Source organism: Cynocephalus volans, chromosome 11, assembly GCF_027409185.1.
Source record: "Cynocephalus volans isolate mCynVol1 chromosome 11, mCynVol1.pri, whole genome shotgun sequence".
Classification (NCBI taxonomy): Eukaryota; Metazoa; Chordata; class Mammalia; order Dermoptera; family Cynocephalidae; genus Cynocephalus; species Cynocephalus volans.
The window spans coordinates 52381584-52406897 of record NC_084470.1 but is presented as its reverse complement, the minus strand read 5'-3'; the positions used below and the strand labels follow the sequence as shown (position 1 = coordinate 52406897).

The 25314-nt window shown below is 38.3% G+C and overlaps 1 protein-coding gene across 2 annotated transcripts in view; it reads right to left on the bottom strand.

Annotated features, from left to right (window-relative positions):
• CTNNB1 (catenin beta 1) overlaps window positions 1-25015 on the bottom strand; it is a 43585-nt gene extending 18570 nt beyond the window's left edge. Inside the window, exon 1 of one of the 2 annotated variants that reach the window (XM_063114031.1) lies at window positions 24837-25015. The gene's annotated coding sequence lies outside the window, so the exon portion shown is untranslated. The remainder of the gene's footprint in view (window positions 1-24836) is intronic. The other variant, XM_063114030.1, reaches the window with a different exon arrangement.
• Window positions 25016-25314: the final 299 nt, after the last annotated feature.

Here is a 25314-nt window from a genome sequence, read left to right as displayed (position 1 = left end):
TATATTTACTACTATTTTAAACTTACTGCTATGTTTTTAAAATGAAAATATAAAAATCAATTCCTTGTATAGACCATTATAAAATATTATCATCTGTATTATATCATTTGTCTATAATTTAAGCATACTTCCCATTCTTGGATATTTAGTTTGCTATTCCAATAACGCTGCAATAAACATCTTTACATACAAATAATTCTCTTAATTTCTTCTACCGCCATAAGTTCTAGTTGTAGTACTACTGGGTTAGAGTTAAGAACTTTTAAGTCTCTTTGATACATTGCTATAAAATACTGACAGAGCTTAAATTGATATTATTTCACAGAAGGCACTGTACCAATGGCCAGCTTACCAAGGGTTTGTCAGCATCAACTGTTACCTCAGACAACTTTTGATAGATATGTCTATCCATATCTAGCATATATACTGCCACCACCACCCCATCTTGCGAGTTTTTCAAAATTCTGAGTTTAAATGCTTATTATTATTATTATTGGGCTACATGTAGCCTTTTGGCTTGCCAGATTTTTGATGTAGTATGTTCTTATGGAGTATATGTATACATTATACGTAAGAGACCCTTTGAATAATCATTAATATAGCATGTTTAGGCTGACTGCGTCTTACTCTTGAACAACACAGGTTTGAACTGCGTAAGTCCACTTATATGTGGACTTTTTTCACTATATATTGGGAATTGTTCAGTCAGGTATTCATGAATGTATGACATACCTATCGAAGAGCAGGCTATCAGTAAAGTAGTGTTACTTAAGAATCAATGCCCCCTCCCCATTGTTCAATAGTAAATTATAATTAGATTATGGTAGTAATCTTTTGAATTTATGAATGTATCACCAATGAGTAACTTCACACACAATCTTTGGTCAGTAACAGATTCCAAAAGTCCAAAGAATACATAGCAGGGGGCAAGGGGTGCGTGCAAGAAAGGGAATAGGATGGAAAAAGGTATTAAAGATGGCTTCAACTCCTTAGCAGTTTGTGTTTGTTTTTTTAAATCAAAGAAATATAGCAAAACTGCATCTGTTAATCTGGGTGGTGAGTACATAGTTGTTTTATTACATTATGCTCTTACTTTGTATAGTAAAAATAACAATAAAAATAAGAAAATAGCTACATATCAGCATTTCAGATAAAATAACTTAAAGCTCAAATATGATTTTGAAATACAAATCTGTGTAGTTTAATCTTTAGAAAAAATTAAAATGCAGTTACCCAAAAGGGACATTAGTATTTTATGTATACTTTTGATAATTCAGCTAAACCTTACTAACTCAAGTTTCAAATACAAGGATAAAATATTCCCGTCTTGAAAAAGGTGGCAGTCACAAAAGCTAACCAGGCTAAAAGTATATTTTAGAAGGCTAAAGATTGTAGCTATGTGGGAGAATGTTTCCATTTTATCTTGAAAGTGAAAATCCTGTTTCTCTCAATTTAACAAAATGATTGGCTAAATATTTTTAAACTTTAGAACACCAGTTAACAATCTTGAGACACTTTTACACCCATTTAAAGTGCATTTTTATGGTCCGATAAGGTTGAAAACAACTCAGTTTAATTTTTAATAAAAGTGGCCATTACAATTATATACAAAACTAGACATAAATAGGACAGTTAGAAAAATATAATCACAAAAATATTTCATTCATAAAAGCAACAATAAAAACAAGGTACATAACAAGAATAAATGAGAGAAATGTCTTGTTCTTGACTAGAAAAGTTTTGTACTGTATTAAGCTGTCAATTTTCTCTTAGTTTATAAATTTAATGTGCTCCCAACAAAATTCTAGTCAAAATTCTTTAGGATTGAAAAATTATTCTCAAGTTCATTTGGAATGGAAGTGTGAGGATAATTTTTTTAAAAAAGGAAAACCTGGAATAACTATGAGAAGGAACCAGTTCTATCAGATACTAAGATGACATTATAAATCAACAGCCACTCAATTTAATTTAATCAATTAAAGTATTGTGTTATTAGGGTGGGAACGGATAAGAGACTATACTAATTAAAAAAACAAAAACAAAAACCCAGATATGATGTGGCAATTTCATAAATGAAGAAAGTGATATTACGATTAGTGGAAAAAAGCTGGATTACCTAATTAATAGTATCAGGAGAAATGAACTCATCATTCTAAAAAGCATTTTTTTCATGCTTATTTTACTATATTAAAATTAAACCTGCATTCAAATATTTGCATGCAAAAAAATAAAACAATGAGATAAAATATGAGTATATACAGAAATTAAACCATAGTAAGAAGCCCAATTAATGTTAGTATCCGTTGAAACTCTAAAACCAAAAAGGAAAACACAGATTGTGTGTGTGTGTCTGTGTGTGTGGGTGTGATTTTTTAAATTTAGGCAAAAGTCCACCACATATAATTTAACAAATGACATACTGGAAAATATGAAACATAATTAAAAGCTGATATCCACAGTACACACACACACACACACACACACACACACACAAAAGGACACAAATCATTAAGAAAAAAGAACTATACTCCAGGGAAAGAGCATGAACCAGCATTTCAAAGGAAAAACAGAAAGTGAGCAATAAATATATTAAAAATGTTTGAAACCATTTACTTTTTGCTTATCAGACTGGCAAAGATTAAAAAGATAATACCCACTGCTGATAATGATACGGTTAAACTGTAAGAAACTTTTTGGAGCATAAGCTGATACTACCCATTAAACATACATGTAAATACCTTTTCCTTTTCCTTTAAAATTGTATTCTACAGGAATAGTCATGAAAGTATACCCAGAAGTTGGTACAGAGAAGCATTCATACAGAAAAAGCTGGAAATTACCTAAATGCCCATCAACAGGGGACTGAATAAAAAATAATGTATCCATTATAATGGCATACATTTTCATCCAGTGAACAAATTCTACGCACCTTTTATGTTACTGGAATTGCAGTAACAACAAGTAACAGTAACAGTCAAGGTTGCACATCTAGAAAAACATATTCTGTCAGGGAATTAAGCAATAAAAACAAGACAATTTAGAAAGTGAGAACTGCTATGAAGATGAGCTATGAAGGTGAGAAAAGCTTGACTGGTAGGGGAGGAGTGAGACTTTAGATAAGATGTGTGCATAGTCACAAGGAAGGCCTCTCTGAGGAAGTGACATTTGAGCAGAGGAGAAGGAACTAGCTAGGTAAAGATGAGGTGGAACACTACAGGCAGAGAACAGGCACAAAGGAAAGGATGAACTTAGTGTGGTAAAGGTATTAAGAGGTCACTAATGTAAACAGAAGGCAGGAAACCACGAAAAGAGAAAAGTGGGGACCAGATCAACAAAGGACATACAATAAAACCCAAACTGTACTGGGAAGCCACTGAAGTAACATGATTTGTGATTTAGGCTTTTAAAAGTTCACTTTACTAGCTATGGGGGAAACATGCAAAACATTTGCATACCTTTTTACATAGGTTTTTGCATATATTTGCAGAACCAAATGTATAGAATATATTATTATCAGAAATAATATTTGTCCAAGAAGATTATTTTATATCATTTTATGTTAGGCAAACACTGAAATAGCATTAAGGAAATGTTTCTAAGCATAAAAGCTAAGTGTGTCCTATAAAATGAACTTTATGCAAACGAAACTACTGAGCCAATCATTTTGCCTCAAGGCAAAAAAAGGGACTAAAAAGTGACATTCTTTGGAAAAACAGCCAATGTTTTCTAAAGCAAGGAAACAGAACTCACTGCAAATTTCTTTGTATTCAGGCAAATATCATTTTGTTTACTTATATCAATAAATGTTCCTATCTCTAATAACTTAATAAATATTTCATTCATTCCTAGCTCTTATTCTATTAAAGTGGCAATATTCAAAGAATCAACTGCATTACAAAGTAATGCCAGATTTCTGACTAAGTCAATTACAGTGTCTTAATATCTTTTACAGATTAATTTTAGGATACTGGCTTGTGATATCAGCTAAACATCTAATTTTGTCCTTGACATACTTAACAAGGTAGCATAAGTAGATTCCTAGCATCTTCAGTTCTGAGCCTAATATGTTATCTCACTGAATATTCATAGCAATCTCAAAGTAGATATCATTCCCTAAATTATCACATAAGAAAAGTGACTAGCAGTAGTTAACACAGGAGTACAACTAATAAATTGCTCATTTAAAATTCAAATCCAGGTCTGTGTGCAGCTCAGTCATGTGCCCTTCCAATCTCATCATATTACCCCCAACGCCGGAAATTATAGACAATTGGTAACAATGTTGCAGATAAATTCAAGAAAAGGATTAGCAATTTTAGATAAAAGTGTCACATGTAATACTAAAGAACTACATTCTTTGAAGATGACCACAGCCAAAAAATAAAACCCTTTTTTCTTTAATATTTCTAAGATTTATTTGAATCACTATATACACCATATTTTGACTAGGTACCTAGTAGCACTACATATGCCTTCAAAGAAATGGAAGATTTAATTTCAAGAAAATTTCTAGATGTTAATTCTATATTCAGACTATACGCAGAATTAATTGCAGGGATTCAATGACTTCTAGAAGTAATTTAAAGTATTGCTTTATATCCCATAACAATAACCTCCCTCTTCACTTGTTACAAGTTTCCCTTCCCCACTATGCCAGCACACTAACCTTTAAAAAAAGACTCAATGAATGAACTCTGTGAGGGCTGAGACTCTACTTTTAGTTCCTCTCTATTTCCAAAGTGCTTATTAAGCACTTAAATATTTGATGGACTGAATGTGCCAACAAAAAAATAAAGTGCTGAAAAAGTAGACAGAACACACAAAATGTCTTAAATGGAACGGCTTAGACAGTCAACAACAATTATACATAACCTAAGAAATTTCTTAAATGCCTTCAGAATCATGATGGAATCATTTATGAAGAATGTACATCATCTGAAACAGGGGTCAGCAAACTTTTCCTAGAAAGCACCAGATAGTAAATAGTTTAGGTTTTGCAGGCCACAAGCTCTGTTACAACTACTCAACTCTGCTACAATAGTGTGAAAGCAGCTATAGACAATATGTACACTAATGAGCATGGCTGTGTTCCAATAAAACTTCATTCACAGAAACAAATCTGAATTTCATAGAATTTTCATGTGTCATGAGATATTTTCCTTTTGATTTTTTCCCCCAGACATTTAAAAATGTAAAAACCATTCATTTCACAGGCTGTACAAAAACAGGTGGCAGGCAGTAGTTTGCCAACCCCTCATTTATTATATACTTTCACTGAGAACAAAGGCAAGTGAATTTACATTTTAATTAAGTACATTAAGTCTAAATGTGAAGACCTGCAAAGGGTTTTTAAGTGGGTTAACAGGTTACTAAGAGAGGTCACAAAGTTTTTTCCCATGAGTATCTTCAAAAACAGGTTGTGTAAAAAACATGAAATTGGACCAAATGATATATGAAAGCCACACCAAAACCATTTATTTGGGAAAAATATCGCAGGCCAATTAAGACCAGTATGTGCTAAACCAGAATAAATCAGAATACAGCCTCAATATGTGCATGGCTTTTTAAATCTTTATAGTTCTTTAAAAAAAAAAAAAAAAAAAAGACCTATAGGCTTTCTTGTTGGTCCCTTTAAACTGGCAACCAGATCCTCCCAACACTTTTTAACCAAGAGTGTTAATCAGACTAACCTGGAACATCTAAAAACACATATGATTAGCGGTTCTCTATCAGGGCCCTGGCATTGTACTTTTTATTTAAGTACAATGTCACAGGTTGCTGATGTGGCTACCACCAGCTAAGGGCTATAGCTGTAGACAAACCATATGATCCAAACTGTGTGTAGCATTACGGAGTATCCCAGGTTAAAAAACAAACAAAAAACTCCACGGAGTATCCCTAGCATCAGCTCCCACAGAAGCATCTATTCACTAAGACTACACAGATTCTTAATCTTTAGCAACCTCCTGTCCCTCGCCATGCATGTCAAGTTTATGTTATTCTCTCAAACAGAAAGACATTTTGCTGTCTTTGACAGCCTTATCCTACTAATAGGTCTCATAATTATGAAGCTCTCTTATATTAAGAAGAATAATAAATAAAGTAGAATGAGTTAGGAAGCTTTTATTTTCAAAATGTGACTGCTTTTTTTTTTTTTTTTTTTTTTTTTTTTCATTGTATGATAAACTTTATCACAGGTATGTATGCATAGAAAAAAACATAGTATATAAACATTTTTTTTTTTTTTTTTTTTTTTTAATTTTATTTTGTCGATATACATTGTAGCTGATTAATGCTCCCCATCACCAAAACCTCCCTCCCTCCCCCCCTCCCCCCCAACAATGTCCTTTCTGTTTGTTTGTTGTATCAACTTCAAATAATTGTGGTTGTTATATCTTCTTCCTCCCCGCCCCCCGGTTTGTGTGTGTATGTGTGTATGTGTGTGTGTGAATTTATATATTAATTTTTAGCTCCCTCCAATAAGTGAGAACATGTGGTATTTCTCTTTCTGTGCCTGACTTGTTTCACTTAATATAATTCTCTCAAGGTCCATCCATGTTGTTGCAAATGGCAGTATTTCATTCGTTTTTATAGCTGAGTAGTATTCCATTGTGTAGATGTACCACATTTTCCGTATCCACTCATCTGATGATGGGCATTTGGGCTGGTTCCAACTCTTGGCTATTGTAAAGAGTGCTGCGATGAACATTGGGGAACAGGTATACCTTCGACTTGATGATTTCCATTCCTCAGGGTATATTCCCAACAGTGGGATGGCTGGGTCGTATGGTAGATCTATTTGCAATTGTTTAAGGAACCTCCATACCATTTTCCATAGAGGCTGCACCATTTTGCAGTCCCACCAACAATGTATGAGAGTTCCTTTTTCTCCGCAGCCTCGCCAGCATTTATCGTTCATAATCTTTTGGATTTTAGCCATCCTAACTGGGGTTAGATGGTATCTCAATGTGGTTTTGATTTGCATTTCCCGGATGCTGAGTGATGTTGAGCATTTTTTCATATGTCTGTTGGCCATTTGGATATCTTCCTTAGAGAAATGCCTACTTAGCTCTTTTGCCCATTTTTTAATTGGGTTGCTTGTTTTCTTCTTGTAAAGTTGTTTGAGTTCCTTATATATTCTGGATATTAATCCTTTGTCAGATGTATATTTTGCAAATATTTTCTCCCACTCTGTTGGTTGTCTTTTAACTCTTTTAATTGTTTCTTTTGCTGTGCAGAAGCTTTTTAGTTTGATATAATCCCATTTGTTTATTTTTCCTTTGGTTGCCCGTGCTTTTGGGGTCGTATTCATGAAGTCTGTGCCCAGTCCTATTTCCTGAAGTGTTTCCCCTATGTTTTCTTTAAGAAGTTTTATTGTCTCAGGGTGTATATTTAAATCCTTAATCCATTTTGAGTTGATTTTAGTATACGGTGAGAGGTATGGATCTAGTTTCATTCTCCTGCATATCGATATCCAGTTATCCCAGCACCACTTGCTGAAGAGGCAGTCCCTTCCCCAGTGAATAGGTTTGGTGCCTTTGTCAAAGATCAGATGGCAGTAAGTGTGTGGGTTGATTTCTGGATTCTCTATTCTATTCCATTGGTCAGTGTGTCTGTTTTTATGCCAGTACCATACTGTTTTGGTTATTATAGCTTTGTAGTATAGCTTAAAGTCAGGTAGTGTTATGCCTCCAGCTTTATTTTTTTTGCTGAGCATTGCTTTGGCTATTCGTGGTCTTTTATTGTTCCATATAAATGTCTGAATAGTTTTTTCCATTTCTGAGAAAAATGTCTTTGGAATTTTGATGGGGATTGCATTGAATTTGTATATCACTTTGGGTAGTATGGACATTTTCACTATGTTGATTCTTCCAATCCAAGAGCATGGAATATCTTTCCATCTTCTTGTATCCTCTCTAATTTCTCTCAGCAGTGGTTTGTAGTTCTCATTATAGAGATTTTTCACCTCCTTGGTTAACTCAATTCCTAAGTATTTTATTTTTTTGGTGGCTATTGTAAATGGGCAGGCTTTCTTGATTTCTCCTTCTGCATGTTCACTATTGGAGAAAAGAAATGCTACTGATTTTTGTGTGTTGATTTTGTATCCTGCTACTGTGCTGAAATCATTTATCAATTCCAACAGTTTTTTTGTAGAGGTTTTAGGCTGTTCGATATATAGGATCATGTCATCTGCAAACAGGGACAGTTTGACTTCATCTTTTCCAATCTGGATGCCCTTTATTTCCTTCTCTTCTCTGATTGCTCTGGCTAGTACTTCCAACACTATGTTGAATAGGAGTGGTGAGAGTGGGCATCCTTGTCTAGTGCCTGTTCTTAAAGGAAAAGCTTTCAGCTTTTCCCCATTCAGGATGATATTGGCAGTGGGTTTGTCATATATGGCTTTAATTATGTTGAGATACTTTCCCTCTATACCTAACTTATTGAGGGTCTTTGTCATGAATGAGTGCTGAACTTTATCAAATGCTTTTTCAGCATCTATAGAGATGATCATATGGTCCTTGTGTTTGAGTTTATTAATATGGTGTATCACATTTATTGATTTGCGTATGTTGAACCAACCTTGCATCCCTGGGATGAATCCCACTTGATCGTGATGAATAATTTTTCGTATGTGTTGCTGTATTCTGTTTGCTAGTATTTTAGTGAGGATTTTTGCATCTATATTCATCAAGGATATCGGCCTGTAGTTTTCTTTTTTGGTTATATCTTTACCTGGTTTTGGTATCAGGATGATGTTTGCTTCATAGAATGAGTTTGGGAGATTTGCGTCCGTTTCAATCTTTTGGAATAGTTTGTAAAGAATCGGTGTCAATTCCTCTTTGAATGTTTGGTAAAATTCTGCTGTGAATCCATCTGGTCCTGGGCTTTTCTTTGTTGGGAGCCTTCTGATAACAGCTTCAATCTCCTTTATTGTTATTGGTCTGTTCAGATTTTCTACGTCTTCACGGTTCAGTTTTGGGAGCTTGTGTGTGTCCAGAAATTTATCCATTTCCTCCAGATTTTCAAATTTGTTGGCGTACAGTTGTTTATAGTAGTCTCGAATGATTCCTTGTATTTCAGATGAATCAGTTGTAATATCGCCTTTTTCATTTCTAATTTTTGTTATTTGAGTCTTCTCTCTTCTTTTTTTTGTTAGCCATGCTAATGGTTTGTCAATTTTATTTATCTTTTCAAAAAACCAACTTTTTGATTCGTTGATCTTTTGAATTGTTTTTTGGTTTTCAATTTCATTCAGTTCTGCTCTGATCTTAATGATTTCTTTCCGTCTGCTAACTTTAGGATTGGATTGTTCTTGTTTTTCTAGTTCTTTAAGGTGAAGTGTTAGGTTGTTCACTTGCCATCTTTCCATTCTTCTGAAGTGAGCATTTAATGCAATAAATTTTCCCCTCAATACTGCTTTTGCAGTATCCCACAGGTTTTGGTATGATGTATCATTGTTTTCATTAGTTTCAATAAACTTTTTGATTTCCTGCTTGATTTCTTCTTGGACCCATATGTCATTAAGTAGAATGCTGTTTAATTTCCATGTGTTTGTATAGTTTCCAGAGTTTTGTTTGTTATTAATTTCTAGTTTTAATCCATTGTGGTCTGAGAAGATACATGGGATAATTCCAATTTTTTTGAATTTACTGAGACTTGATTTGTGACCTAATATGTGATCTATCCTGGAGAATGATCCATGTGCTGATGAGAAGAATGAATATTCTGAGGTTGTTGGGTGGAATGTTCTGTAGATATCTGCCAATTCCAATTGGTCTAGAGTCTTGTTTAGATCTTGTGTTTCTCTACTGATTCTTTGCCTAGATGATCTGTCTAATATTGACAGTGGAGTGTTCAGGTCCCCTGCTATTATGGTATTAGTGTCTATTTCCTTCTTTAGGTCTAATAGAGTTTGTTTTATAAATCTGGCTGCTCCAACATTGGGTGCGTACATATTTATGATTGTTATGTCTTCTTGATGGATCAGTCCTTTTATCATTAAGTAGTGTCCCTCATTGTCTCTTTTTATGGTTTTTAGTTTAAAGTCTATTTTGTCAGATATAAGAATAGCCACTCCAGCTCGTTTTTCTTTTCTGTTTGCATGGTAAATCTTTTTCCATCCTTTCACTCTTAGTCTGTGTGAATCTTTATGGGTGAGGTGGGTCTCTTGTAGGCAGCATATAGTTGGGTCCTGTTTTTTGATCCAGTCAGCCAGTCTGTGTCTTTTAATTGGGGAATTTAAGCCTTTAACATTAAGAGTTGTTATTGAAAGGTGTTGATTTATTCCTAGCATTTTATTGGTTGTTTGGTTGTCTTAGGTGTCTTTTGTTCCTTGCTTTCTGATTTACTGTTTGGTTTCTTTGTTTGTTGGTTCCTTAGGTTGTAGATAGTGTTTTTGTTAGCTTGTTTTCTCTTCATGAATGCCATTTTTATTGTACTAGCGGGTTTAGATTTTTCTTAGGTTTTTATGGCAGTGGTAGTTATTTTTCAGGAACCAAACCCAGTACTCCCTTGAGGATTTCTTGTAAGGGTGGTCTTGTGGTAGTGAACTCCCGCAGTTTTTGTTTGTCTGAGAAATATACTATTTGGCCCTCATTTCGGAAGGATAGCCTTGCAGGGTAGAGTATTCTTGGCTGGCAATCTTTGTCTTTTAGTATTTTGAAAATATCATCCCATTCCTTTCTAGCTTTTAGGGTTTGTGATGAAAAGTCTGATGTTAACCTGATTGGGGCTCCCTTATAGGTGATTTGACGCTTCTCTCTTGCAGCTTTTAAGATTCTCTCTTTGTCTCTGAGTTTTGCCAATTTGACTATGACATGTCTTGGAGAAGGCCTTTTTGGGTTGAATACGTTTGGAGATCGTTGAGCTTCCTGGATCTGAAGATCTGTGATTTTTCCTATACCTGGGAAGTTTTCTGCCACTATTTTTTTGAATATGTTTTCAATGGAATCTCCATTTTCTTCCCCTTCTGGAATACCCATGACTCGGATATTTGAGCGCTTGAGGTTGTCTGATATCTCTCTCAGATTTTCTTCCATGTCCTTGATTCTTTTTTCTTTCTTTTTGTCTGCTTGTGTTATTTCAAACAGCCCATCTTCAAGTTCAGAGGTTCTCTCTTCAACTTCGACAAGCCTGCTGGTTAAACTCTCCGTTGTGTTTTTTATTTCGCTGAATAACTTCTTCAGTTCAGCAAGTTCTGCTACATTTTTTTTCAGGACATTGATTTCCTTGTATATTTCCTCTTTCAGATCCTGTATACTTTTCCTCATTTCATCATGATGTCTAGCTGAGTTTTCTTGTATCTCATTCAGTTTCCTTAGAATTATCACTCGAAATTCCTTGTCAGTTATTTCAAGGGCTTCTTGTTCTATAGGATCTAGAGTATGAGATTTATTAACTTTTGGTGGTATACTTTCTTGATTTTTTGTATTTCTGGTGTCTTTTTTTTGGTGTTTATTCATTGTTGCAGGGGGTTTCACAGTCCACCGGTTTAAGACTAATGACTAACTAGGATGTTGCTGTGGTTGCCAATTTGGTGTGGCTCCCGCCGTGACTGCTCAGTTGGCCTCTAGTGTCTTGTGTGTGTGGTTGCCTCGGGTCTTGGGCTTCTCCGGGGATCCACCTTTCTGGTCAGCTTGTACTCTGCTGGGCTGGTGGATCACGTACCACAGGGTGTGTGATCTCTGTTGAGCTTTCACTTTCTGTACAGGACTTCTCCCCTTTCCGTGTGCTCTGGCCCAGGCTGTTAGATCGTGCAGTGGCGACCCCACCGGGTGTGTGGTTTCTGTCGAGACTCCGCCTCCCTGGCCGCACGTCACCCCCCTCTGTGAACACTGTGCTGGGCTGGGGCGTGTCTTCTGCACCCCTCGTCTATCAGCTGGGCCTTCAAGACCCTGCTCAGCACCGCCTCGCCCAGGAAGTCTACCAGGTTTCTGCTAGGCACAGACGACCGGTCTCTCTGGGTGCCTTTGTAGCACTGTGTAGATCTTTCTCGGGTCTTGTTCACCTTTGTATCCCCCCGGTATAAACCGAGTCTAGTGCCCGCCTGCAGCCTGCTCTCCGGCAGGTTCAAGCGTACCTGGGAACTCTCCTACCGCACTATTCCCAACCAGAAATTCGTTAGGCTTTTTTCCAAACTGGTGGTCGCAGAGATGGTATCTGCCTCCCAGTAACAGGAAGTTTACCGGGGCCAGAGTCCAGGGTGTGGTGGAGTGACAGTCGGCCCGCCCGTACTTCCTAGCCCTCCCAAAACTGGTCGGGACGCCCCACACCCCCAGCCCTGCCAGAGAACCGTGGAGGGAGTGGGAGAGGAGGTCGGCCCGCAGGGTCCGGAAAGCCCCGCGCCAGGCCAAGCAAATGGGCTCAGTGATGGCGGAGCGGGGCGGAGCTGCCCGCACCTGGGAAAATGGAGGCAGCACCGGGGCAAGGAGTGGCCTGGTGGTGCAGGCGGGGAGCCGCGTGGGCATCCACCCCCCGAACAGAGCTTTGCCAGGGATCACTCACAGTGCTGTGCCAGGTCGGGCGCTCGCTCTGTCTCTGGTTTGTTGCCTTCCGTGTTCTCGGCGCTGCCGCCTCGGGCTGTTCAGTCGCGGCGCCGCTCGGGCGCTCCCAGGAGTCTTCTTTAATGCCGGCCTGAAACCTCGAATCCTGGATAGGGCAGCTGGCCGCCTTCAGTGCGGCCCCAGCCTCCGGGATCCTGGCTGCATCCACAGCAGCCCTGGCGCCGTGTTCCCTGTTTCAAGACTCGCTTTTGCAGCTAAGAATCAGTTCTTTTCCTGCTCCACACTTCAAAGCTGTTGCCTGTAAATGAGGCAGCCTCTCCTGCCGGGGGCAAAGTGGCGTTGAGCCCCCACGACCGGCCAGCAGCAGCAGTCCTCCCTTAAGAGATGGCCAGAGGAAGGTCCACAAGTTTCCCGGCTGCCTGAGGCCCAGTGGCCACCTTTTCCACCTCAGCTACTCCGCGCCAGCCGCCGCAGCCGCCGCCATCTTGAAAACCGTATATCAAAATGTGACTGCTTTTTGTTATTTCAATACAAAGAACTTCAAGGAATAGCCCCTAATCTTTGTTGTATTTTGAGTCCAAAAATACACCAATAAATGAGTCATAACCTGGAGCTATACATGAATGTCATGCTGATATATTATATATTTTTTTGCTTTCTCAATTTACCAAATAGTGATTTTTATCAAAAGGGATTTTTTGTTGTTCCACAAGAAAGCTTTCCCCCGATTCCTTTATTTACTCAATAGTTTCAGGACATAGCAATACCAACAGTATAAATATAATGTACAGATTTCATTCATTTATTCAAAAAATATTTATGCATCAGCTACATGCCAGGAACTATAATAGATTCTGGGTATGCGGTAATGATTGAAACAGACATGTGCATTCTTGAGGAGACAGATAACTGAATAAACAATTACTAAGAGTGGTGAATGTATAATTAACAAGTGGAAGAAGGATGTGGAATGAGACAAAAGCACAAGTGGAAGGTCCTACTGAAGAGTGACCAGAGGCTTCCTGAGGGTAACTTTCAAGCTGATACCTGAAGAAGGATGCAAAAGAGCCAGCATGCAAGAAGCAGAGCAGGAACATTCCAGAAATAAGAAATAACATGAGCAAAAGCCCAAAGTCATGAAAGAACTTGATCATCTGACTTCACAGTGGTTTGATTATAGAGGGGAAGGGTGAGTGCAATGACATGGGGTTGAAAATAGCCAGATCATGTAGGGTTCTCTAGACTTTGACAAGAAATGTGTTTTCCATTCTAAGTGCAACTGCAAGTTATGACAATTTATAAGCAAGTGAATAACAAGATCTCATTCAAGTTTTTAAAGGCTAGTTCTGGCTATAATTCAAAAAACTGGAAGGGAGCAAGACAGAAAAAAGGGAAACCAGTAAAGAAGCTATAACCATAGTCCAGGTGATAGATGGTGGTGACTTAGGGCTAGAGTAGTAGCACTAGGTACAAGTAGTAGCTAGACTGGAGAAATACTTTGTAGGTAGAAACAACAGACTCTGTTGATGAATTGGATATAGCAGATGAAAGAAATTAAAGATGACAGAAATTAAAGATAACTCCTAAGTGTCTGAGTTGAGCAACTGGGTTGTGATACTAAGTCTAGTGCCATGTAAGAAAAAAAAAGCGTATTTCTTATACTGTGTTGTTCAATACAACAGCCACTAGTCATGTGGCTATTTACATTCAAATTTAATTTAGTATTAGAAATTTAGTTCTTCAGTCACAAGGCCACATTTCAAATGCTCAATAGCCACATGTGGCTGGTGGTGACCATACTGAACAGCTAAGATACAGAACTTCCACCATCACAGACAGTTCTATTGGACGGTGCTGTTCTAGAAGGAAGAAAGAAAGAAATGTGCCAAATGTTGATTGGTTCAGCAAGACTAAAGCTAAAAAGTATCCATTTGATTGATCAACATGGAGGTCCAGCAGAACCCTGCAAGAGTACATTCATTGGAATAATGTAGGGAGGACACGAACAGGAATGAGAGTTAAAGGAGATACATGGGTGTATCTCTTTCATGTGTGTTCTCATTGTGAAAGGGAGCAGAAAAATAAATGGCGCATTAGCTAGAGGGAAACGAAGGTTGGGCGATTCTAGAATATTCATTCAATAGGCCTTTACTGAGTACCTGTAAGTTCCAGGTGTTCTGGTTACCAGGGATACAAAAACGGGACAAAGACCCTGAAAGAGGGAGAGAATGAGCAAGTAAACACATGCTACTTCAGAGTATGATTAAGTACCACAAATCAAATAAATGAGGATAATACAATGAAGTGAAACTGGGTAAAAAGGAATGTGGTAGTCATATCTGACATCAGCCATGAATGTGTGATCAGATAGAGGAAAAACAAAAAGGCTGAAGAGGAAGGAGTGAGAGGGGGAAAGTAGTAGGTGACCAAGGGCGTGGTCTGAACATGTAGGAGCTTGTGCTTTTACTGAATGAGATGGTAAGCCCCTGGAGGGTTTTGAACAGAAAAGTTACATGTTCTGTTGCTTTTTAAAAAAGGATTACCCTGACTACTGTGTTAAGAATCCATTTAATGGGAACAAAGGTATAAGCAGGGAGACCAGTTACAAGGCCTTTGCAATAACCCAGGCAAAAGATTAAGATGTCATGAGTATGGCAAGAAATGGTTAGATTTTGGATATACTGTATTTTGAAGGGAGAAGAGAAAGGGTTTGCCAAGGACTTAGATATGGGGTGTGAGAAAAAGATGAGTCAAGAACTACACGGTTTTGACTAACTGGAAAGATAAGAGTTGCATTTAGGAAAGACTGAGAGAAGCAGCTTTGGGGAGAACTGGGAGGTCAGTTTTAGATATATTAAGTTTGAGATGTGTCTTAGACATCCAAAACGTTGGGAAAAAAAAATAGCTGGATATGAGAAATTCCAAGTTGGGGATGTAAATTTGGAAGTCGTCTGCAAATAGATGTAAATACTGTTTAAAGCTATGACACTGGAGTCAATATAGACAAAAAAAAAAAAAAAGGAAAGGTCTAAACCTTTAGCCACTCTAACACAGAGGTCGGAGAGATGATGGAAAAAGCAAAAGAACTGCCAGTGAGGTAAGGAAGAAAACCTGCCAGAAGGCATAGTGGCCGAGAAGCCAAGTGAAAAAATGTTTCAAGTAACTGTAGCAATTGTAGCAAATGATACTAATAAGTTAAGTGAGATGAGGACTAGAAATTTAGAACATGGTGGTCACTGTAAGGGTTGAAAAGAAAAGGGGAGAGATCGCATATAAGAAATTGTTTCAAGGTGTTTTGCTAAAAACAGACTGAGGTAGTGGGTTAGAGGAGATATGGGGAGAAAGTTTTTTAAAAATGGGATAAATAATAGCACGTTTGTATGCTCATGGGAAGAGCCAGTAGAGAAGGAAAAACCAATGATGCAGGAGAAGGGAGAATGACAGAGTACCATTCTTGAGAGCAAGAGGGGATGGGATCTAGTGTATGAACTGGTTTGACCGTATCTTGAACACTACAGTTTATCCATAGAGACAGTAGAGAAGGCAAAGGGCACAGTTACAGACACTAGGATCTTTGGACATGAAGCCAGGGAAGGACAAGGTTGTTGAACATATATACAAGAAAGTGATTATAATTCAATGTGAAATTTCAGGTGGGTAGAAGTGAGGAGAGACAGGAAGAAGCTTGGATAAACACAAGGGTACTTCAAAAATTTCATGAAAAGATTCGTCATATCTTTCAGTTCTATTTTTCCACAAACTTTTTGAAGCACCCTCATAGACTGTAGGTCCCAGCAGGGCTGAAGGGCTACTGGAGTTGAAATATTTACTAGAGAAATGAGAAAGTGAGATGCTTGGAATTAATTGGGGAGAGGGACACAGTTACTGGTAAAAGACAAGGTATTCTTGCATATGGCAATGGGAATGTGTGGTTGAATTAGGATGGGAAATAAGATCACTGGGGAGAAAAAAAATCAAGGAACTAAGAGGTCAAGACACTAGAAGCATCATCTACATCCATGTTATTCAAAGTGCCAGACCACAACACCATATAGAACTAGTACCAGATTATAAATCAACATACTGCTTCCTTCATCAAAAAAGTCTTGCTACAAAAAAGTCAGCAGAACTAAACAGTGAACTCAGTGACATAGGTGATTTACATGCTGGCATAAATTCCTTACCACAATTCATACTAGTAACAAAAAGTTCACAGACCAGACCACATTTTGAGTAGCACTGTTGATATCACCAAGAATTGTGACAAAAATAAAGGAGACAGAGACAATGAGCCAGGAACTATTAAAGTGTTCAAGAAAGGAGGGGAATGGCCCAGAAAGGTTGGTAGATGCCTGAAATAAAGATGGGTAGGGGGTGATATAATTTGATGACATGGAAGTCAAAGCTTTGTTTTGAAAAAGGATGGTCAAGAAGTGAAAATATTTACCATTTGAGAGAGCTGCAAAGGAAAGCAGCATTATCAGAGGAGAGGCTAGGTTACAGTGGGGGAAGAAAGAGAAGGAAACATTCACAGAAAAGACTGCAAATACAAGGGATTTGCTAATGACTAAGAGTTCCAGAAGTCATAATGAATGGATTTCAGGAGACAATGAAAGGTCAGGAGCTGGGGGATCCCCCCCCCTAAAAAATCTATAGGATTAGAGTTGGGGGGGATAAGAGTAATACAGAAAAGCAAGATATCTAAAGTAACAAAGTCCTTGGAAAGGCATATGTCACGACTGCCATCTGACCAGAATGCTGTAAAGATAGACCCTTGATATAGGCTGATAAGATCTGATAAGATGACAAAGACATTCCTGCTTAGCTTCCGAAGCAGGGTGGGGCACGGGGGGGGGGGGGTAGTAGTTTGAGAAGAAAAGGGTAGTATTAAAAAGTTCTGTCTTAGAGTTTTTAGAGAAATGTAATAGAATCTGGGGTATAATGGCAATAAGGAAAACCTGAGACCCTCTGGCATTCAGTTAGGGCATTCTACAAGCACGATTAGTAAGTATCTTTCTAAAAAAAAGACCCAATTTTAGTATTTCCCAGCTTCCACTTATCAACAATATCCCAACTTCCACTTACCAGCAATACCATTTTAACTATCATTACTCAAGAGTAGACTATTCCTAGACATCTAATCTCTAAACTTTCTAACTTCTTATTTTTTATTCTTATTCTATGGGGAATAAAATGGCTGGCAGTCTGATCCAGGACTCAGGAAAAAATGACAGCAGAATTAAGAAAATAGTTATCTATAGAGGACAACTATCAGATACAAAATAACAAAATAGTTGGCCTTAAAAACTAAACAAACGTAAAAATTAAGCAAAATGCCAGAAAACTGATATACTATTTTATGAATCTAAAGAGTGCTATGTCAGCATACTGTTTAGTTTTTAATAACATTTAGTTTTTACTCCTTTTTCTAAATGAACTATAATGTATAAGTACTGTTAGACGTTGCTACCACATACTTTCAGTCACTCAGAAAGAAATTTAAATATCTACCTCAGCACTACACAGGGGAATGGAACTCCACTTGGAAGACTCCACAGTCACTTGGATTGAAAAATATTTCCAAGAATCCCTTGTTCCTCCCTTATACATGTGGCATTCATTTAGTATATGCAAAGCTTCAAAGACAGACTCACTCCCTACACCCATACCCCAAAACCACTTAATTATACTTAAAAAAAAAAAAAAAAATGGAGCACAGTTCTTAGCCTGTTATAGCTCTTTAATCAGTTTACTTCATATTAAAGGAAAATTGCAAGCATTTTGCAAAACCACCCCTCAGTATACCAAATTACTACAATCATTTAAGATCATCTTCAAACTTCACTCCCAAGAAATTTTGCAGTAAATTTAACTTCTCCCTTTTTATATGGATAATTTCCAATAGTGTGTTATACATACATACATATATATCACCATTAATTTCAGCTATCATAAACTGTTAATAAAAGCTTAAACTAACCCTACCCCTTCAGCTGTTGTACATCTTTTACTTCTAACTCAGATTAGCTACCAGCATTTAAGATAAGATTTTATTAATCAGAGATTTATCTGCCATGAAGACTGATAAACTTGAAAGAACTTAAAGCAGGTTAATATTCCACCCCACCCCCAACTTTTAAACAAATTAACCCATCTGTTATAAGCCAGTTCAAAAGAAAGCATCAGTCCAGCAACATCTGAATTATTAAAATACAAGTAAACTGTGGGAATATTAGTGAAAAAATTAAAAGATGGAAAAAAATAAGGGAGAAAAAGAGAAGTGCTATGAAGCAGTTTCACCCCAGCATCATCCAGCTGTTCACACTCTTCAAACTGTCATAGGGAGGGGGAGAAAAAAGGAGGAAAAAAAAAAAAAAACCCTTTTCAACAAGTCCAAAAGAAACCAGACGTAGGAAACTTCTGGAACATTATAAAAAAAAACATTTACAGTGGCTCCATGAAGAGTAACATAGGAATTGTGGGAAAGGCCACAGGGTGAGGCACCTCTAGGATTAATGCTTTATGAAAGCTTCACTGATCTGCTTGCATTTTACATCATATTGTATAAAAATAATTGCAACTTATAGCACTATTTTTAGATGATGCTTTTTAAAATCATGTTGTACTACAGTTTGCATTCTTAGTCCAGTCATAGTTTGCCATTTAAACATGAAGTTTGAAGATATCCAACTTTTCAAACTCTGGAAATGAAAAACCTTGCTATTAGTAAAACAGTTAAACAAAATCTATTTAATTGCCTGCATAAATTTATACTCACCATAAAGCAATATGCCATTAATTTAAGTAAAGCATATTCAATTACTTTTTAATTATCTAAACTTCATTTTTAAGTTTTGGATCTAGTCTAACAGTTTAGCTTAGAAATACAGACTTCTGCTGAAAACCAATACATGATTTCAGACTTCAGTAAAATTTAAGGCTGAGATGAATTGTGTACACAGTCAGAATTTCTCCAGCATTTTAATTGCCTTCACAGATTTATTTTTGAGACCTCCTTCAAAAATACACTTTAAAGAACTGTTGTTAAGATGATCAAGTAATGAGCAAGTTATTTTCCCCCTTTTCCTAGAACCAAACTATCTTAATTCTTAAATTCCCAGACTTCACAAACAAGTTGATAATACGAATCTTGCTTCTAAGTTCCTAATCTATAGTCACTTGCTGCAAGGCACTTTCCAAGTGCCTAAATAAATACAATCCTAATGGTTTAACAATGTTATTTGCTAAATTACATAAATTCACAGAACCAGTCATTTCATAGAATCATCATTAAAAAACAGTACTTCAAATGGGACTACTAAAGACATTACAAAATTGGCAGTATCCAGCCAATAGATGTATTTGTATTTAATTTGCGCTAAAGTGTTTTAAAATATGAATTTCAGTTGCTAATATTTGCAAATTGAGAAATGTACATTAATCTGGACTTCCTCCTTTTAGGGAAAAAAGAATTCAGATGATCTGGCAACATGAACTATATTCCCACCCAATGGCTCAGACTGCTTATGACTGGCTGCTTATATGGGACAATGTGTTCTCCAATTTGTGGTAGTCCACATAGTCCCAGTTATACCGTACCTGCCTCGCCCTGGTAACATTTGAGTAGCCATTCCCGTTATAATGTGGTAAGACCAACCCTACAGGGCTTGTGAAAGTAATCTTATTTTAGTCACTTATCTTGAATATCAAATTGTTGTATACTATATTAATAAGGGCAAGTAGCCAATTTCAAGAGATAAATTAAGTCCCTAGTAGAAAACATTTTTTTCAGTAAGTCATATGTACGTAATTTTTAAAAGAACTTTCAAATCACTCTCATTTCTCATAAAAATCTTGAAAAACTGGAACAGAAGCTTATAGACAGTAAATGCTGCAAATACTAAGCATCAGCTTGGACAAGTATTCCAAGTATGATCCTTTGGAGGAATACTTAATCCTGAAACAGCCATATAAAGCACTTATGGCAATCTTGCCTTTTTGTTTAAAAAAAAAATCTATAACAATAATACAGAAATGATAGTGAAAAATCATATCAATGTTTCCCCAAAACTATACTGAATTCCAAGGGTGAAATGGAGCAACGAGTGATACTGTCATTTTCCCTCCTCACACTATTAACATTTTGATTTCACTTCAAACCACAGATTCTGGGGGAAAAAATTTTAAAAATCTAAACTCTGAAAATTTTCCATAAACTGACCACTTGACTTCCCAAAAGCTAATTTAGAGTAAGCTTCATTCCCGTTACTAAGCAGAGTCTGCTATGAAACAAGTATTTTCAGAAAACGTTACTAATAGAAATACCACGAACTTTAACATAGTAGCCTAGAAAGGTATTTACTGAAAAATTTAAAGAACAAAACAGTGTTACACTGTATCAGAGCCCACACACCGTACAAATGAGACCCTCACTAGGGCATTATATTTTAGTTCAAGAACACTGACTCAATTAGATTTGTTTCAATCTAGTTCCTAATATAACCTAGTTGAGCACTTACACATGTTTTACTCTGCAAATGATTTTAGACAAATTGACAATTCACATCTTTATTAACTTTTCCTGAAAATTTTAGTTTCTACAATTTATCAGTATGGTCAAACATGACCTTTTATCTCCTACAATACTACACTGAATTTCTGGTTTATCATTATGATATATTAAAGCAGAACTGCCTATTTAAAGTGACCTAAATATAACTCTCTAATTTAACTTTGACTTTTCTCCTGCAAATATTGGTTGAGATGACATTTTCTCAAGCCAGCATTTAAGTCAGCAGTACTAATAGGAATAAATTATACTAGAATTCAGATCGTTTCTTAGTTGGTTCTCTCTCATCAGAACTATTCATAAATATATTCCACACAAACTTTTTGGAATAATAATAATAAAAAAAAAAACCCAAAATGCAAGCATTATACTATGTCCATATCCACTGGAGGGCACTCAACATGACCAAAGCATGCAATGAAAACAAGCTTTAACTACCCTGCTGCTTCAGGTTTGAGGAAGACTTGAGGGCGTGGGGAATGCCTCTTTAAAAAAATGCCCACACTTAAGTTCAAAACCCTTAAATATGGGTTCCTAATGTGACTGACTTTGTCTTTTAAGAGCTTCTTTTTCCTTAGGGAGAAAGCAGATTCTATACACATTTCAAGGATAGAAAGGTTCAGGCCTTAACAGATGAATCTAGGTTTTAAACTGAGTCAACCTTCAGTCTTGCATGAAACACAAAAGCAGCTGTCTAAGTAAACAGAAGAAATAAAGACATTTCTGCTGCCTTTAAACGATGAAAAACCATAGGAGTTAACTCCTATTCATTTTCAATCAACACAAAAGGTTTTGTGAAACCTGAGAAGGATGTATTTATTTTAACCTATTAGTCTAGTTATCTATCACACTCATAATGGTAACAATACATATAATAGTCTATTAAAGAACTAGAACCTATTCTGTACACCAGTATCCTCTCAATGATGGTACATGAGGAAATAGCTTCTGGACAAATCAGGAGCTGCTCCTGGTCTGTTTACTACTTACTTTTATGGTATAAAAATGTTTACAGTCAAGCTGTTTCAACATTAGATACCACAGTACCAATAAGAGGGCTACAAGAAAACAACTGTTAACACAAGTAATGTTTTCAAAAACAATGTCACTAATCAACATGTAGCACTGCAAAAGAATTGCCAATATTTTTTATTAGAAATTTATCCAGTTCTAAAAGCATTCATCCTTTCTGCCCTGGGTTAGCAGTCAAGCACGCTTCCGACCAAGCTCAGTGTCCAAACTTAAATTCACCACCTACTCATTTACACTTATTACCAGCAACTAGTAGACCCTGAAAGAGAAATAAAATCATCTTACAACTGGACAGAGATATTGTTTCATTTCAGTAATACTAAAGCTTCATTTGGCTGAATATACTTAAACAGTCCATTTCAGGGGTTTTAATTTCACTGCTACATGTAACTATAAAAAAAAGATATGCAAACTTTTGAATTCTCCATGCCCCTGGTTTTAACAATACTTAACATGCTTCTCTCCCCATCCCACCATAAAACAAAAAAGGGTATCTACAGATAGGTACTACATTTCAAAGAACTCTTAGAGGAACTTGTCTCTTTCCCATTTTTCCCTTCCTATCTTTTGTGGTGGTGGGGGGCAGTGTTATGAAAATAAGCATACAGACCTTGATTTAGGACTATTTTTATTCCAGTCATCACTATAACAGTAGAAAGGTCAATTTTTTAATCAACCACCTTACTTAAAATAAATAAATAAATAAATAAACAAATAAATAAATAATCAAGTTTTCCCTGAAAATTGTTTTTAAATGTCTGTTCTGGTCTCTAGGAGACCCGGAGACTCTCAGGGCCTAGGACTCCACAGGACTCCAAGTTACATGGTATACTAAGCTTTCTAGGGCAGTTTTTATTTCCCCCTCAAGGACTTCAGACTTGAATAGTCTCAGCATTCCTTTAATCCTATAGAATACAGTTCTGCAAGTTTTTCAACTTGCATATGGCCTTCAGAACAAAGATTAGGTCAAAGCAATGAATACCAGGTGCAAATTAATCAAATTTTGTCTAATGTGAGAGGACACCCACAAATAAACCTTAATGGTACTTTTTTTTTGAGGGTTTAAATGTAAAAAATAAATGTAGCAGCAGCCTTAGTTCAAACAAAGAGCCTCCAAAGTAGTTTGTCACTAATTTAAGCAGGTAGTAAACAACAGCATTTATTTTTACATTATTATTACATTAGTAAATAACATCTTAAGGTACATTTAACGTTTCTTAGGATGAAGACAAGTTAACACGAAGATATCTGAAGGTAATAAATGCTCACCAAGTGACAAATAATGAAATGGCTTTCTAAATTCCAGACAAAATACTTTACAACTTAGCGATCTGAAAAACGTTAGCCTAGACTTTATCAAAGGAAATACTGCCGTCTCTTCAAGTTGATGTCTAGTCTAAGCCACCATTATTCATGATACAAAGCTCTCATTTCACTAAAACCACTCCTCGATTTCCTTCTGCCGACCTCTGCATACCAGCAGCCCAGTCTCTCTTCATTCACCACTCACAACTCGGGGGTGGGGGGATGTGGAGACCACAGATGTCTGGAAGATACAAAGTATGAGACAATGCTCCCTCGAAAAAGGAACAGAAAACGAAGGAAACAACTACACCCAAATGCCAAACCTTTCAAGCTTGACGGAGTCAGAAGCGGGGTATGGAAACTTCAAAAGTCTCTTCAAAGTTCTTTCCCCAGACAAAAACACTGAAAGAAGTTGCAACGCTTGAATTTCATTTAGCTAATTTTGTAGCGAGGGAAAAATTAAGTCCGCTGAAAAGAAAACGCGCTCTAAAAATCAAGTTTAGCTGCAGTAAAACTTCTTGAATATATTATTTCTACTAACAAAATTCTCAGCAGTCAGAGGCTGAATTCCGCATTTCTCTTGGTGAGAAACAGTAAGCCAGTCACCCTCGCCTCCACCCCCACCCCCTTATTTCACTAGGGTCTCAAACCCACTGCCATAAACCTATAAGATTCCCAGTACATTACAAGTCGCTTTCACTTATCTGCACGGTACGAGAAAATATAGGTGCTAGAGACGGATTTTACATGTGCACACCCTACTGACGCATCGCACCGGCTGCACTAAGAGTTTGGTTACTCTAAGGTTTAAAGTTGCTTCGATTCAAACTCACATAGGCAGGACATTAAGAAAAATATTAACAATTCTCTCATTCTCCTTAAGAACGAAAGAGGAAATCTAGAGAGAAAGTCCACTGACCCCATCCCCAAAGCAGATGGAACCTAGGGTGGCGTCCCCGCCTCAGCGCCCGAACCCCAACTCGCCACTGGGGCTGGGAAGGCGGAGCCCCCCGGCCCCACCCCGCCCCCTACCCCGGGCCCGGCGCATCCCGAGGCGCAGGGTCCCTCCCCCAAACTCGGCCACTGCCGGAGCCTGGGACGGAAACCACAGTCCCCCACCCCCACCCCGCCGGCCATCCGGGCTCCTGGCCGCGCCCCCGCGGCGCCCCCTCCCCGCAAACAGAGCCCCCGGGGCTCCTGAACGGCAGCGCAACCGGAACTCGGGCCCCGCCGCCGACCTCCGCGCCCCGGGTGCGGCCCGCCTCCGCCGCCCCCAGGCGGAGCCCCCGCTCCCCACCCCCGGCCTCCGGGCTGCTCCGGGCCCGGCTCCCCGCCCGCCGCCGGGACCGCGCGCCCTCGACGAAGTTTGGCTCCGAAGAGGGAAAGGGAGCAGCTCCGGAAGGATAAGGAAAGGAGCACTTAAGCACCTCAGGGAAACAGGCTCCTCCCGCCGCGGGAGTCCGACCGTCCTCAGCCTACGGTGGCGGCTCGGCGGGGACTGGAGCTGCTTCTCGGACCTTCCTCCGTCTCCGCCTCCCCTCGCTCTCCGCTCCCGAGGACGGGTTAACGCGGCTGCCACAGATCGAGAAGCTTAAAATGGCGCCGCACAAGGAGCTCTTATAAGTCGCGTAGAAGCCGCTGTATCCTGCCGCCGCCGGCGCAGCGCGGAGCGTTCCGCCGTGCGAGGACAAGGGGCGGGGCGCGGGCGGGCGGCGGAAAGTAGTCCCCGCGCCGCCCGGCAGCCCGTCGTCTGACCGCCCCGGGTCGGGGCGGGGCGCCCGCGCGCGGCCCGGACGCTGTCCGGGGTGGAGGCTGGCGGCTGCCCGCCGCGCGGGAACGGAGGGCAGCCCGTGAGGGTGCCGTGGTCCTCAGCTGGGAGGCCGGGCCGCCGCGGGGTGGGAGGTG